At 28.5% G+C, this 17,223-nt stretch overlaps 1 protein-coding gene across 4 annotated transcripts in view; it reads left to right on the top strand.

The window, feature by feature from the left end:
- Window positions 1-17,223, top strand: part of MCU (mitochondrial calcium uniporter) — a 65,165-nt gene that overhangs the window by 6,330 nt on the left and 41,612 nt on the right. Inside the window, exon 2 of one of the 4 annotated variants that reach the window (XM_089170165.1) lies at window positions 8,389-8,525. The exons of the other annotated variants lie outside the window; for them this stretch is intronic. The gene's annotated coding sequence lies outside the window, so the exon portion shown is untranslated. The remainder of the gene's footprint in view (window positions 1-8,388; window positions 8,526-17,223) is intronic. 4 annotated transcript variants of the gene reach the window in all.

A 17,223-nucleotide genomic window follows, 5' to 3' on the forward strand; every position in this document is an offset into this window, starting at 1 on the left:
AGGGTCGCCTGTACAATTAAATTCAACGATACTAAAACAATTAAAAACTCAGTAAAGTTGATTTAAATTTATTAATTAATTAAATTAAAAGTAACTAAGAAAACAAGCGTAAAAAAATTAAAACAAACAAAACTTGTTATACGCGTAGATAAATTTTATTTATTAGCATTTACGATTTTATTGTTTTAAAGAGAAGGGAATTTTTCATAAAGAGAAAGAGAGAGCAACATGTTGGAGATTAGTTCAAGCATATTACAAGGTAGCTCGAGCGAATGCATAATTTGAAGATACATTTTACGAGATCACGTTAAATTCACGTCAAGTGAGACGTTAGTGATTCATCAAAAGCAACCGTGCGGTTGATCGAGACTAAAGATCTGTATTGCGTCTATGCAGAAACTTCTCTCGATTTCTACATCAATGAAAATTCGAAGTATACCGAAGCATTGCAAGGTATAAAATATCTTTCTTACTCTCTGTAATGACAGGAGGAAAAAAATACAAGAAGAGAAGAAAAAGTAAATAGAAGATATTTATCTTTCAACGTTATGACATCATAGCACGAATACCTCATATACAAATATAGTAAACGCAATGGAGTAAAGTTATTCCAAGTTTTTCGAATAATATCTCGCTTCACGTTTGTAGAGACACGTAAGGCAAATTATGACGTATTTTACATTGATATACTAGTCCATTCACTATTATGTTTCTTCGAAGTCAATGACCCCAACGATGATTTTACACATAAATCGTCATAGCTAATATTTTGTTTTCTCAATAATTTTTACATATACTTGTACTTTAATAATACGAAATAATTCATATATTTCCAGTTACATAGTATTTAATTATTTAATCATTTACATAAAATATCGTAGTCATCGTAAAAAAAAATAATTAACATATACGCTATAAGAATATTTAAGAAGATAATAAAAATAAATGATAAAAACGTTATAAGGTTATACAACGTGTTTCCAAATTCAAAATGCATGAGTAATGAGTTGAGCGTAACCTAGTGTCCTAATTACTTCTCTTAATTAACACAAAGATGCCTTTACGATTTTACTTGAAATGTTTCTAATGGTTCTATGTGTATTTTATTTTTGGATAGGTTAATATTATTTAAAATTCACCTATTCGTTTGGAATATTAAATATATTGATACTTTCTCTCAATTATAATTCGTAACATACGTCGGAGTTTTGTAACACGAGTACATTTTAAAAGCACAAACATGTCCTTTGATAACCGTTTAAAAGAAAACACGTTCGAAAATTGTATCATAGTAATCAAATAAATCGATAAACTTACAATTAGAGAGGAAATAATACGTCTTCCTTACACGGTCAAGAAAAATGTGTGTCGATGGAAAGAAAAAAGAGAATAAGGATGGGGATGGGAATGGGGATGGGAAGCAAGGAAAGGAAAAAGAAAAAGAGAAAATTCAACTTTACGAGGCTGAACCATCTTGTTTCTGGCACAGAGCTTGAATTTCTCTCCTTCTGAGTGAATTCGGAACGATGCGCTATAACCCACAAAGTTATAAAAGGAGAGAATCCTTAAAACTGACCGCCATTTATCATGGATTTTGTTCTACTAACTAAAATAGAACGAAGAAAAAGAAGAAAAATAAAAACAAAAAACAATAAAATAGTACTATGATGACGTCCAAGTTGACTTTTCTAACGAATTGCATACAAATTTGGAAAAATTCGAAATACGTGAAATATTAAACTAAATGTTAACACTATTTAATTGTTTAATTTTATCATTGAGACGAATGTCATTTAAGGGTTCATTCTGGTTTATACGCCGAAAAAAAGGCTATTTTCACGATTTTTTTTTAGACTTTGTAGGATACATATACATATGAAAGTTGTTGGGTATGATAAATACACTCCAGAAGTACAAGAAAATAAATTTTTTTTATTGTTTTTAACGTTTTTTGACATTCAAAATGGCTGACAAACGTGAACCCGTCAAAAGTAGGTATGCTGTTGGCGGGCATCGAAATTTGAGAACGGGTGATCTAAAACAAAAAAATTAAACGGTTTTAAATTCAGTATGACAATGGCTATCGGGTATGCTAAAACTATCAATTTTTATGAAAACAAAACAAAATGACGGTCATTTTTCGAAAAAGAAAAAAATCGTTGATTTTTTTTGCAGTTTTTTGTAAAAAAAAAATAGTAAAAATTAATATTTTGACTTGGTTGTAGCATGCGAGATAGCCATTCATGTGTAGAGTATGTGGTTAAAATTTCAGAAGGATCGGTTGAGCAGTTTCGGAGATATCATGCCCGCCAACCGAAAAAACGTTGTTTCGAGAAGAACACGTTTAAAGTTTCTTTTAACAAATTTTTAAAAAGTCTGACTTTACCTTATTCTGCGATGCCTGCACCATATAGTATGCCTACTGCTTCTTCAAAATACTCATTTTCTTCCACTCTAGCCTTTTTTCGTTGTGTCCTGGCCTCTATCAAAGCTTCTCCGCTCAAACAATTGGCTGAGCGCACGCGCGTGTTGCCGCGGTTACTAGCGTAATTGACTGCGATAGGGCCAAGTTTTATCTCCAAAACGTGCATTATTTTCAGTATTGGATCAAAACCTTCGTTGAATATACAAGCTGCCAATTTAAAAGCTATTTCAACAATTTTTTTACCATTAAATAGGTGTTTAGGCACCATAGCCCAAACGCATTTGTTGAAGCACTCATTATTATTTTAAATGTGTGGCTACCTAAACATCTTTCAAGTAATTCTGTTTTTGTCAGGTCAATATCAACCTTTTGTTTTTTGCTGCTATATTCATGCAGAGACATTTCCACTTACACCATCGCAGATGGTTTGTCTCCTCTATCTGTAATATCTCTATGTGTTTGGGTCGCAAAATAATGTACTTAGACTGCTCGGATCGTTCTAAAATTTTTGTATGATAATTCTACATATGTCTACTTTCGAAAAATGCAAAAAAAAATTTATTTTTTCAAAATGATAAACCAGAATGAACCCTTAATAATTCTGTTAACATGATCTACTTACGAAATACATTATTTAATATCAAGTTTCATTTTCTACGTGTATATGATGCACACAAGTAGTATTCTTGTCTCGAAAATTTAATAACTCTCGTTGTACTATGATTATGATAAAAATATTTATTTTTCCTTATTTATTATATTGCTATAGTTGTCAACAAGTTTCGAATTTGTGTCTTGAATTTTGAAATATAAAGAAAGAATAGGAGAAAGAAAGAGAGAGAGAGAAAGAGAGAGATAGAGATAGTAGATTCGTATAGAATATTATCATACTTACCTTATTTCTTTGGAAAGTAGGACAAACATTACTGTTATGTTCGAAATAGTTTGGAAAAGAAAATATAGAGAAGAAAATTTTCGCAGTAAACGTACACTAAATGTTGATATTATTTTCCTTGTAATTTCAACTTCTGTTTTATGAGTTATTTTTTTTTTTATTTTTTTTTTTTTTTGATTTTTATTGTATTTCTCTTGTTATAGTGTAAAAAGATAATACACAAGAAAGTAAGTTGAGGTTTTTTAAGTTTGAAGAGGAAAGAAATTCAAACTCGCAGGAATTAAAATACTCGAAGGAATTCTGATGACTTCAAAGGTTCGTCTTTCATCATAAGATCTTTTAATTGCGAAATGTTTTAATAACTTTTACTTCGAAGTAATATCCAGAAAGACTTTCGTACACCTTCAAATTAAAGTTTAGTAGTGGAAAAAAGGAAGTTACATTTCTGCGTTTGAATAAAAGTTTTGTATCGGTAAAATTATGAAAGTCTACTTGGTCTGATTCGGGCCATAGCGTACATTTTCCTCATTTTATTACAAAACTTGGTTAACTGGGTCTTTTGAAGAATTTACATTCGAAATTGATTCGTAACATTCATTGGTCGAAATTTACGGACAATCAAATACTGCGTTTTAATCTTCGATGCTCTTATCTGTTTCATTATTTTATTGTAACGCTGATATAAACTGGTTGAAGCATTTCAAATCTGAATAATTCAGTAAACAAAAATGCGTTGAACGATATTTGTTTTGTTACAAAGATTTCAACAAATTGTTAAAATTGCAATTAATTAATTTAATTTTGTAATTTTTATATTGTCATTTACGAGACAGGTAAACATTAATTTTTAGTACAAATATTTTTATATTTAAATACGAGTAAAATATTTAGGTCAGATTTTCTATAAAATTAGAAACATACAGGTAACTTCTTCTTTTCAACGTTATTACATTATGTTAACCCACAATGTAAATACTCCCTTAAGCGAAACATTATCCTTTCCGAGTTCTCTCAAATGCATTCAGTGTAATCATTTTGACAAATATAGTTGACTAGTCCGACGAAATAGATCGCTAAAAGCAAGAGATGTTCAAAGGTTGTTTGCTCATCTTAGACATTTATTAATAAAAAATAAAATGGAAAGAAAGAGGAGAGAAAGAGAAAAGGAGAGAATAAATTACATCGAACAGATTATTGTGCTTTATTAATATTTTGGATTGTTAAAACTAAAATACATATGATTTAACGTTCTTGGCTAGTAATGACTTTGAATTAAACATTTTAATCCAATAAAATATCAGATCGAAATTTAAACAAATGTTCTTTATATTATTCTTACTTTAATAAGTATTAAATTGATTCTGATACTAAAAAACATTTAAATAACAGTAAAAATCAAAGATGACCGATTGTTAGACATGTTAGAGGTATACCAATTTTTAAGTGACGAATATTTTTTGTAAATTATTTTCATATATGCTCAATTCAATTGTTATAAATAACATTTTTAAATTAAACTCATTAAATATCTAATTAAAGTATATAATTTATTTATAAATTTTCTTCATCTCAAACACACTATATGAATAGTTTTGAAACAAAAATCTAGTAAGCGTAACAGAGAACAATTCTAAGGAACTCTCACTTTATGCGTTGAATATTCAAGTTTCATGTTACCTAATTTTTTTACCAAACGCAGAAAAGAAACTTGGCATGCAGAAGGTTTAAATATATTCAATCATTCCAACTATTTCCTCTTTTTATAAATATTGATTTTGTTTTTTTATTCAATAGAATTGAACAAAGACTTGAGAGAAAATGAAATTGTCAAAGTTTCAATCTACTGCAAAGCGTGTATATACATAGATAAAAGATAGCTAGTGTAATTTTGGTTTGGAAAGATATAGTTTGTGTTTTCAATAATTACTACAAGTATGAGAATATGTGAAAGCTGGTTAAACGTTAGCTCGTTGGTGGAAAGTACAGGCCCTTATATATATGTATACATATATACATTGTTAAGGCTGTTAGGAGGTTTGTTCAAAGGGGTTCCAGACCGAGGACGCTGCGGCAGGCGCCATGGTCATCGATCTGCTCCACTGCAGCTTCCTCTCTAACACGACTCCATTTGGAGAAGGCAGTTGATTTTTCCTATCCAATAATGTTAAAGATTTTTCCCCAGAAAATAAGAGTGATCTCCTTTTTTTCTTTTTTAAAATATTATCTCGTGTTCTATAAATTTCTTTTGGGGCAAAATTTAGTTGATAGGAAACATAGATATATTATTATTATTATTATTATTATTATTATCAGAAAATACAGATAATTTTATAATATTGTCTAAAATTATTCAAATAAAAGATTTTATACAAATAAATCTATGCAAATTTTATAGTTAATAAAATAAAATGAAATTCCCATTTATATGCTAGATGCATTGAAGAAATTATTATAATATTTATATTTTAAATGTATTATAGACTACTTTTGATTGAATTAGTAGTTATAATTAATATTAGTGTTTATCATGCATTAATTAATGTAAAATTATTATTTATATATAAACCATTTATTTTACGAGATTTGGATCAAACGAATAGAAATGTTTATTATGAAATACTCCGGGTAAAATGTTTGAATAACGTTTTAACGTGGCCTATTAAATTTATCTAACAAATCTAACTGACTTCATACCATTTGCTAGCATGTGATTTCTATCTAACGATATTATATATAAACCGCACGCATTATTTTTTCACTTTACAAAGTTACATTAAGAAACTTTCATGTTAATCTTGTTTGCCAATCCGAAGAACTCGAAATTTTAGTGGCAAAAGTTACAATAGAAAGTATGTGTGAAAGTTTGTGTGTGTGTGTGACGTGATTTTGTAAAATTGTCCATTTTTTCGATTATTTCTTAGACTTGGTTTCATTACACGAGACGTTACTCATTACACCAGTAGAAGCTTCCGACGGTTTGCGTGTTACGTTTTAATCGATCCATTCGAGATCCCGCTCTAAACGACACGCGATATAACATTTACTTGGAAACGACGAGAAAAAAGAACATTATTGTTTTAATAATTACGAAGTTTTACATTTATCACCAGATGAAGAAGCATCAGAGAAAAGAAAAAAGTATTTTTAGTTCGTTTATAATAAAATCGTATCAAGGATTCGAATAAAAAAAAATCATGCGAGAAGAATATTTTCTTCTATTAAATTGTTTACAAAGTTTTCAATTGGTTAAAATATCAAAAAACTTTGGAAAAATAAAAAAAAAATATATTTTTTGCTCGTTCGAATTAAAACCATATCCACAGAATTTATAAGAGAAAAATATGCAATTTTCGTGAAAGGAATAATTTTTAAATTGAAATGATTAAAAGTTAAAAGTTTGTTAGGTACGGATGAAGAAGAAAAAGTAGAAAAAGGAAATAAAAAGACAGAAAAAAGTTTAGTGTACCCGTTCGAACTGTATAAATTTAGAAATGCTCCTTGAAAACGGGCCAACGCCAACGCCCACGACAATTCCAACGGTAGTAAGAATAAACGGAAAAATAAAAATTCTTTTTACAATCATTTTATCTTTCCCGGTAAACGTCATAAAAACATTTATAATCATTTTATAATATAAAAAAACAAAATATTTGTAAAAACGAAAGATTAAACCCACCCATCCACTAGTTCTCAATAGATTTTCCATTTAATTCTGTGATCCCTTAATTCTATATTAAATATATAAATACGCAAGTTTATCTCTCAGAAAGATTAAACGACGTGTATTAATTACTAAATCCGAAAAAAGAACGAGCGATTACATCGTTGAAATATTATTACAACGCACGTGCAACATATTTCTTAATTAATTGGAATATTGATTGATTTTTTCTGTCGCTTTAGGCGCATTTAACCTTCTTTCTTTTTTTATTTCATTTATTTTTTTGTTAACGAATCGATGAGAAATAGGAAAAGTGAAAAGTGAAGGATAGTTTTTTAGCTGACGAGGAAAAAAGTGTATGCAAAAAAAGAATAAATGGGATGATAACGACAAAATAGTAGAGGAAAAAGAATGGACAAGGAACTAACAAGGTAGTAATATTATTGTCTTAACAAGGACATTGTAAGACGTTGACGTTAGGTAAATATTCGAGATAGTAACTTTTGTATTTTGAGGGCTTGAAAAGAAAAAAAGAAAATGTTCAAAATCTTGACGATGTATCTATTCTTTCATTTTCTTTTTATTTATTTTTTTTCTTTTTTTTTTTTTAGGAGTGGCAAGAGATCAGATATCACGAAGGAAGAACGAAATATTGCGTTATCAATTCGTTGCGTTAACAAATTTTTTTATATTCTACATCGTAAAGTTCTCAACGATATGAGATAAATGAGAGTCATTTAAGTATTACGCGTAACATTTGTTTATTATCTTCTATAGAATATTAAAAAGTTTATTGTAAATGAGATAAATATATATATATGCAACGAGACAAGATATCTTATCTCATTGCGATAATAAATTGTTTGTAACATTAGATCGATATCTCGTTAAAACTAACATAAGTAATTTTTTTCATTTCGAATTTAATAGTTTCAAAATATTGTTGACAATAATTTAGATCACAATTATAAATAAATAGGATTCAACTAATATGCCTATGCATTGCTATCATTATGAGCATGCTTATTATATATATACACAAAGAATCACGTTTTTATCGCATTTTTTACTAGACAAGGTTTCGCCGTTATGAGGTTGATGAATCATCGATGTATATGCACGAAGGGGTCAAGAATCTAGAGAATCATTAATAAACATAGAAACTATTACAATCAACTACTAGATTCTACTTCTCTTCCTCTGTCGATTTTCTTCGTACTAATTTGTTTAATAATGAATAGATAAATAATTAGCATAGCGTCAAAAGAAGAAATTAATTATAATTAAAATGAAAATGTGATTCGATGATTCGGTAACACTTTGACGTAAATGACGGCTACAGTTATCCAATTCTCATTGACGTACTTGAAAAATACAGTAATTCTAGTTCATATCCTTTATTTTTAGGAATAGACTACAGGCCCATGCTACAAAATCGATGGGTCATCAGATGCACCAGGAAACTTATATGGAAAGATGCAGGGGCATAAAATAATAACATTCAGCACTATGCCGTCACTTGTAAGCTGTCCAACTGAGTGCAGGTGAGAATTAAAAAGCACAGATTAACCGAGTACTTTTTTATCATACATTTTTGTACGGCATTCTTACCACCGATAGATCCATCGAAAATAATGAGAAAACACGTAGTGCTGTACAAAAATAGTAGGCCACAAAGTCGAAAAAAATTTTTGATTTTCCGGAAATTTTCTGGGTCTATTTGATCATTTGATTTTGTACGGCGTCGGTTTCATACAATTTCGATACCTATTTTAATTGATTATTCTGCAACGCCGTACAAAAATCATGCAACAAGGTAGAAAAATCGAGGGTTGCAATCCACCTTTTTCCATGGGTCTGGGGGGGGGGTGATTTGAAACAACATAAAATTAATTTATTTTGAAAGTATTTTATGCATAGATAACATTTTTCCACATGCCGTACATTTTTTTGGGTCCAAGGGTCTGTAGGGGAAAAAAAACTCCCGAAAAATCCATGTAAAAAAATGTACTTTTGGGTGATATTTAGTACGACATTTTTTTGTACGGCATTTAGATAGTTTATTTTTATTTAATGCAATTGTCTATAAAAAAATCAATGCCGTACAAATCTGATAGTTCATATTCATAAAAAAGTAATAAAAATAAGAAATATATATAATTTTCATTTTATGTTGTTTGCTTCCTAAAATAAACTCTCCTTTAAAATTAATATTAATTAAATAATAAATATTAATTATTAAATGAATGTTTTATTTGTTAAAATACTTGTCTATTTTTTAATTTACATTTTTAATACGTACATATAGTGTTTAGGAGCGTAGCACGAACGCGAAGTATACATACACTATAATAAATGTATACGCTTATTGTGTATATGTATGTGTATGTGTATATTACATAAGTGGTATTTATAAGTTTAAGTGGTATTTGTAAACATGTTGTGGCAGTATTGCAATATCATTAACTGTCACTAATTCAATTGTTCTTCTACGTCTTCTTTCTTCTGGAGAATCTATTTGATCTACAAGACAAGCACATTCTTTGGATGATCCTAGAGGAAGATTTTGACTAAGAATACTTGTTTTTTTAAAATAAGTTCGAGTTGAATCAATAGCTATAACAATACACAAAAACAATATAGGCATGAGTAAATTTATTGATTTAACAATTTATAATAACCAGAAAAAATAAGTGTTGAAAATACTCACGTGAAGCTAAAAAATCATCTTTAATAAAATGGAGTGAACAGACTTTCATACTGGGAGTTGTATTTTTTCCAGTTTTTAGCGCTCGTACCCAAGCTATATGTCTATCAATTATTTCTTTATCATCAAATTTGTTTATTCGATAACCAAATTGTTTTTTACGAGGTGGAATTTAAAAAAACTTAATTTTTTTCATCACGACAATCTATGCGTGTACAACCAAATACACAACAATAGACTTTACTTTTATTTTTTCTTGCTGGAAATTCCATAACAAAAAAAAATTCTTTATAACAACTTTTTAGTTTAACGATACTAGTTATTTTCAATTCTACTTTCAATAATAAATAAGCAAGTCATAAAATTAAAAATATAAATATTTCCACATAAATATCGTGTAGTTTAAATCAGCTGTCAGCAATTTTATTGTTTTCTCATTAAACATATGTGAAATTATTCAATAAAATTGTAGTACTTTTTATTTTTTATTAATATCTCCTATATAAACAAATTATAACAATGTTTGAAGTATATTTCATCAAAAATTATAGAAAAATGTTAATACTGAGTTTGATAGTTTTTATTTTTTGGATATAATATTCACACTGTTTCGCTTTAAATAGACGGCATAATGATTTTTACATTTTATTAATTGTTCCCTTTAAAAATATGTTATTGCGGTATAGTATCAGATGACCATAAAGTACCCCTAAAAAGCTAGTGTTATTTTTATCTACCAAAAAATATGGTCTGCATTAAAATGTACGGCATCATTTTTTCTTCATTTATTTACCCAAATACTATTTAAAACAACAATAATATTTCAAAAAATTGCTTTATTTTATTAATGTACGATAATTTAAACTTTTGCAAAAATTGAAAAAATTTCATTTTTTGTTTTTTCTATATTTTTTTTTAGAACAGCTTTTTTTGAACGGCAATAATATAGAACAATTATATTTAGCAATATCATGTTAAAAAAAAGTTGCCGTACAGAGTCAAATGATTTTACAGCTGTAAAAATCAAATATAAGATTAAATTAAGTTAATTATTGATATACATTTAAATGAACAATACTTTTTAGACAGCATTATTTTAAATAGTACTTTTGAGTGCTAAATAATGTTTCGAAACTGATGCCGTACTTTTTCAAATCACCCCCTCCCCTGCCCGGACCACTGAAAGGGGGTGGGTTGCAATCCTTGATTTTTCTCCCTTGTCGCATGATTGTACGGCGTTGCGAAATAATAAATTAGAATAGGTATTGAAATTGTATGGAACCGACACCGTACAAAATCAAATGATCAAATAGACCCAGAAAATTTCCGGAAAATCAAAAATTTTTTCCGACTTTGTGGCCTACTATTTTTGTACTGCACTACGTGTTTTCTCATTATTTTCGATGGATCTATCGGTGGTAAGAATGCCGTACAAAAATGTATGATAAAAAAGTACTCGGTTAATCTGTGCTTTTTAATTCTCACCTGCACTCAGTTGGACAGCTTACAAGTGACGGCATAGTGCTGAATGTTATTATTTTATGCCCCTGCATCTTTCCATGTAAGTTTCCTGGTGCATCTGATGACCCATCGATTTTGTAGCATGGGTCTGTAGTCTAGAATATTAGTTACGTAAATAAGATAATCGTATTCCGTACAAATAAAGTCTTCATGAATATTCCTAAAAATGGATAAATTTTAGATGAAAACAAATTGTGATTTTGCGTCAATTATTTATAATATTTAATATCAACTATCTCGATTGGTATCTAACTTGTTTTAAACTGAACATAAACGTGTTCAAATAAAATAGTTAAAAATTATTGTTTTCTAGGAACTAATACACGATCAAAGAAAAACAAAATAGAAGTAAAAGAGGGAAAGAGAGAGAGAGAAAAGACAATACAAATTCATTCTTCTTCCCCTTTATTATGAACCAGTACCAACAGTTTCACCCTATATGTTTGCTTACCCGACTGACCCATAAACGAACGACCAATTACTCGTTCGATCAATCGAACGTCCTCGTGCAGGAGTATCGGATAAAACCTGTTTACTTCCTACACTATTTTTATTTTATCTTTCTTTCAATGTCTTTATCTCTCTCTCTCTCTCTCTCTCTCTCTCTCTCTCTCTCTCTCTCAATATTTTCGTCTTTTATTTGCTACTTTCAGCAATTATACGCTTCGTGGAGACAAGAGTAAAATGAATTACCATTTCCCTATCACCTATGTTAGATTTTTAAGTACTATTCAAATATACTCGTCTTTTTAAACAGAGAACTCGATTAATGCATCCACTTTCATGAAGAATACTTGTTTTCATTTCTCTCTCTCTTTTTTTCTCTCTCTTTTTCTTTTCTCTCTCTCTCTCTCTCTCTCTCTCTCTCTCTCTCTCTCTCTCTTTCTCCTTATCTCAATCTTTCTTTCGTAGTCATATACGATTTTTTTTTATTTCTCACTCTTTTAATATAATGATTTATTGACAAATATTAGCAGATTAAACAACGTTTAAACTTCTTGAATTTCTTTCCTCATAATCATCATCAAATACTTCTTTAGGAAATGAATTAATAAAGAATGAGTCTATTATTATGATAAATTAATATTCTTATGAATTATTATGAATATTTACTTCTAATTAATTGAACATATTAAAATATATGGAAGGTTATTTAATATAATAGTTATAATTAATATTAAATATCATCATTAATATATAAAGTATGTTATTAAAACTATAAATAACAGAAGATATTTAGATGTTTCGATTGAAATGTTTCATCATGTGTAATCAGTTTCCTGATAACTGGAATTTGGATCGTAACTGTGTAAAAACATGTTTGATTCAAAACCAACAATTATCAATCTCTTGATACAAATTAACAATGAATAAAATATTTTCAAAATTGTTAGAACTATTTTCCGATATTTAAACTAAGGGTGATAATGGGTATAAAAATTTTGTGTAATCAATAAATTGCACACAACATTGGGGAACGAAATTAGATTAAACGAAAGAAAAAATATCGATAAATTAATTTGTAATTATTAAATCAGACGAGACTATTAAACGATGAAATTAAGTAAATATCGAATTGTCATGATTAATTTCGTATAGGTATATAAAATAAACAATTAAATAAATAAATCAAATATTATTTGGCAATTACTTAGTTATCAAATTATCTGCCATAATAGAATATTCTAGCAATTTCATACACATAGTTTAGATAATCGATAGCAGTAAAGGAAGGAGATGGAAAAACCTAGAAGGAAAGTGGTTGGCTTGTTAATCGTCCACGGCGAATATGTCCATGATGGTTTCGAGATAGTGTTAAGTTATTTATAATTCCACATGGATGGATAAAAGAATTTGCACTGATTTACTTAGTATGTACAATAGAAACATTAAAATAGTGTTGTTGCGAGTAAACGTAATATACATAGATTACATAATGTACCATGATTTTTATAGAACGTAAATAGGTGATTCATATTTTAAAAGGTTAAAACTTTACGACCTTGTCATAGTAAACTCAGCATCGAAATGTCGAAAAGAAACCTCAGCACTTGTATTTTAACATTAATATACATAGCTTCGTTAGCATGTAAAAGAAATTTTCATGAAAATTCAAAATATGATTTTGATTTTTTACTAATAATAACATCTGCATTTACTATTTACGTTTATACAATGAGATTCTTCTCTTTTTTCTTTTTTTTTCTTCCTTATTTCTATTTCCTTGTAACAATGTTATTCAACGCTTGTAAATCTTTCCAAGCGTTTTAACATTTAAAAAATTTTATTGTATTACAACGAAGACGAATTTTCGTCGTGTTGGTAATATTCATTATTTTGGAATTAGCTGACAATTATTAGAGTAGAGAAATGTAGGATAATGCATTGTCACAGAGAAATGGAATTTCATTGTGATAGTATGTACTCTGATAATTATCGTAAGGTTTGATATTCTATAGATTAAGATACTTGCTCCGCTATTTGCATTCTAACGAGATATAACGTACTCTTAAATATAATAGGAAGAGAAAATATTATTGTGGTTATTGTGTTGGTGACCTCTAATATATATATATTAGATATATATTATTAAGGTTTTATATTTTGACCAATTAAATGTTTTATAAAATATTATAATGTTCAAGTACAGTAAATGTCATGCCAGGAAAATACTAAATGTCCCTCGTTGTTTCTGTTATTTTATAGTTATCTCTCATCTTTTGCACACGACAGATGTAAGAAATCTTCTTTGCTTTTGACATTTTTGGCTGACGACCAGAGGACTCAAATTATGATTATATTTTAGTTAGGTTAGTTATAATTAGTTGACGAAGATACCAGAAAATTTCAATTAATATTTTACTACAATATTTTTTTCTCGAGATAAATTATTTACAAAAAATTGATAAATAAACTAGGAAAATGATTAAAGGTAATAATTGCGTTATCTTATAAAATCGATCTTACATTAATGAAACTCTTGCGATGAAGAAATGAGAAAGATAAAACGGGAGAAGATCAGATTGAGAAGTCACAGAATGTGATGATAAAAGAGGTCGGAAAAATAGGACAAATGAAATCAACGAACATAGAAAATGGGAACATACTGATCAAAGAGATGTTGGTACCTTTGACGATACAAATCTACTGGGTGTCTTAGTTCAAACAATATACTAAAACATTTTCCGATCTTATTAATTTTATAAATAATTTTTTATTTATTTCAGCTATTGTTATTTGTGATGAATTAATTACAATTTCCCAAATTCCAAAAAAGTGAAAATAAATATAATCAGTAACGAAATGTGATTTATTATTTTATTGGTTATAAAATATTCACAGGGAAGATGATATCGTTATTTGCGATTACGCGATCTGTTTAATTTCAAGGCGTCATAATTCACGGAAATATTGATGAATAGCTCGTTGCTTTTCCTATCGATACTTCCTAAAATTTTGTTTTTTAAACAAAATTTTAAAATATAGGTTTTAATAAAAACCTTTTTATTGGTAAAAAATACAAGTATTAAATATGCAGGATATATCTGATGACCTATGTGTACGAGCGCCACACGTACTTATATATTCATTTCTAAATAAAAGAAAATATCACTATCCAATTGGCTAAAATTTCATTGTATATTAAGATATATGTTTCTGTTTAACCCCTTAAGGAACAATTTTGGCTCAACGTAATACAACGCCGCTTGAGTTAACTCTAGTGTGCAACTTAAGGGGTTAAAGGAGTCATTTGACCGCTCACGGTAGGAATGAAGTATCGGTGGATTTAATATTAACCTCTTAGGCACGACGCACAACTATAGTGGCTTTCACGAATGTCATTTCTCTGAACGACGCACCACTATAGTGCCTCACTCTATTAGCTCACTCACTCACCATTTGTGTATTGTTAATTATTAGAGTAAATTTTCCTAGTGAAAGTATGTGTATCATGTCTTTTGAAAATTAATAATTTAATCATCAAAAACTTCATTTCAATGAACTCGCGTAGAGAACAGCATTTTTCGTTACATAGTGTAGTTGCCATGTACAGCGCGAGTGTCACAGAGGACAGAACGCTTATACTGAAAGGGTTAAAAAACTAACAGGATCTGAAATATTTATATCTTATATCTTTTAAAGAAACACACTCGGTATATTTAGTATTTTAAAATTTAATTCCGGTCAGTGAACGCCAATCATTTTAACAAACCTTCAGTTGTACGTTGTACGCTTGATTAATTCCTTGACAATAAAATGATCTATCGTGCAAACATTACTCAGTTTTATCAAAAAGATCGTTTAACATCAAACTTGATCTACGAATCAATAAAATGTTTGTTTTTTTTTTCTTATTTCTCAAATGGGTTCATTAAATAGGATTATAAAAAATGTATGCTTAATTCGAAACAATGTTCGCGTATTTACACTAATATTTTTTTCCTATTTTATCTTGAACAAAATCACAATTCAATAGCCGAATTAGAGTAGGTATACTACACCAAGTCAACCTAATTCAAGATAGAATTTTCAACAACTTTTACCCTCTCTAAGGGATATTACTACAATGGCCACGTTGGCACCATTTAAATACCCTTTGGTGTTACGAATATATACCAACCGACCATACTTAAGGAAACATCGTATGCTAAAGTGAAGAGATAGATCATTAAAGTGACTTAATGTTTACCATTCAATTTGCATATTCAAAGAAGGAAGTCTGCAAGGAATTGTCTATGTAACAATTTTCGCAGGCTATTTCGAAGGTAACCAATTAAAATGAATTTTATTTTCATTTTCAAAATTATTTTATCGATTTTACGAACTAAACGATTATTTTTTGATCGAAATTTGTCATCAAGAATATTAGATAAGCTAGAAAATTCGTGTCGGTTTTAAATTCGTTCATAATTTATTTCCGCTAATTAATGCCTTTCACTAATTTATAATGTATGTTTGAAGTACATCGTATATTTATTATGATAATAAGATTATGTGTTATTTTGATCAAGAGAAATAAGTGATAAGTAAACTTAGAAACGATATGAATTTTCTTAGTTGTACCGATAACTATGACAGTGAACTAAATCAAAACATTAGAAAAAAATATCTTGTAATTTATTTTATATTCAAATTATTTATATTACAAAATAAATCCTGAAATTAATTAGTATAAATTTTGGACTTATGTTAAACTATTATCATAACTATCGGCACAGTTTTTTTTTTTCAAAGAGGAAAGTCTGATTTTATTTATCGCCCATAATCTACAAATTTATTTACTACGATTTATTCCTTTCCTCGGATGATTCAGTATTTCTTAGGAGATAAATTTTTATCTCTAAATAGGCATCTATATAGATAGATATTTTTTAACACGGAGAAAATAATAGGAATCACTAGAACTCTCAATTGATCATGACCTTTTTCCCTTTGGGAAAAATAGTAGGTATTTGAACAAGTTGAAAAAAACATCATGAAATAAAAGGTATGAATAGCATAAAAAGAAATGTGTTTTTTCTAGCTTGATGAAAGATAAAAAAAAATAAAAACAAAAAAGAACAAAAAAAGAAAAATAGAAGAAAAAACATTTAGCTTGAAGAGCGATCTAATATTATTCTTTAACTCGTTGTTAAGTTTATTTACGTTTTGGACTGAAAATTCGAGCACTATTTTCTAAAGATTACATTCGTTCCCAATGTTTATTTGAAATGTAACTGGAGAAACTTATTGGATAAATGCAAGAAAGAAGATTGCAAATAAAAATAGAACAACATAATAAAAAAAATTCGATCAATATAATGATTTCCATACTATTTTTTCTATCAGTTTCGTTATGGATTTTGATTAAATTTGATTAAAAAAGCAAATACAAAATATTCCAACTCGATTGCTTGCGTTAGCATTTTCGCTTATGAAAACGTATATCTGTGTGTTTTATTTCTTTTTTAAGCTGGTTTATTTAATTTATTTATTTATTTATTTTTCTTTTCGATACTTATTGTCTTTTTTTC

Source organism: Polistes dominula, unplaced genomic scaffold, assembly GCF_049000335.1.
Source record: "Polistes dominula isolate Pdom_NZ unplaced genomic scaffold, Pdom_raw_medaka contig_15, whole genome shotgun sequence".
Taxonomy (NCBI): Eukaryota; Metazoa; Arthropoda; class Insecta; order Hymenoptera; family Vespidae; genus Polistes; species Polistes dominula.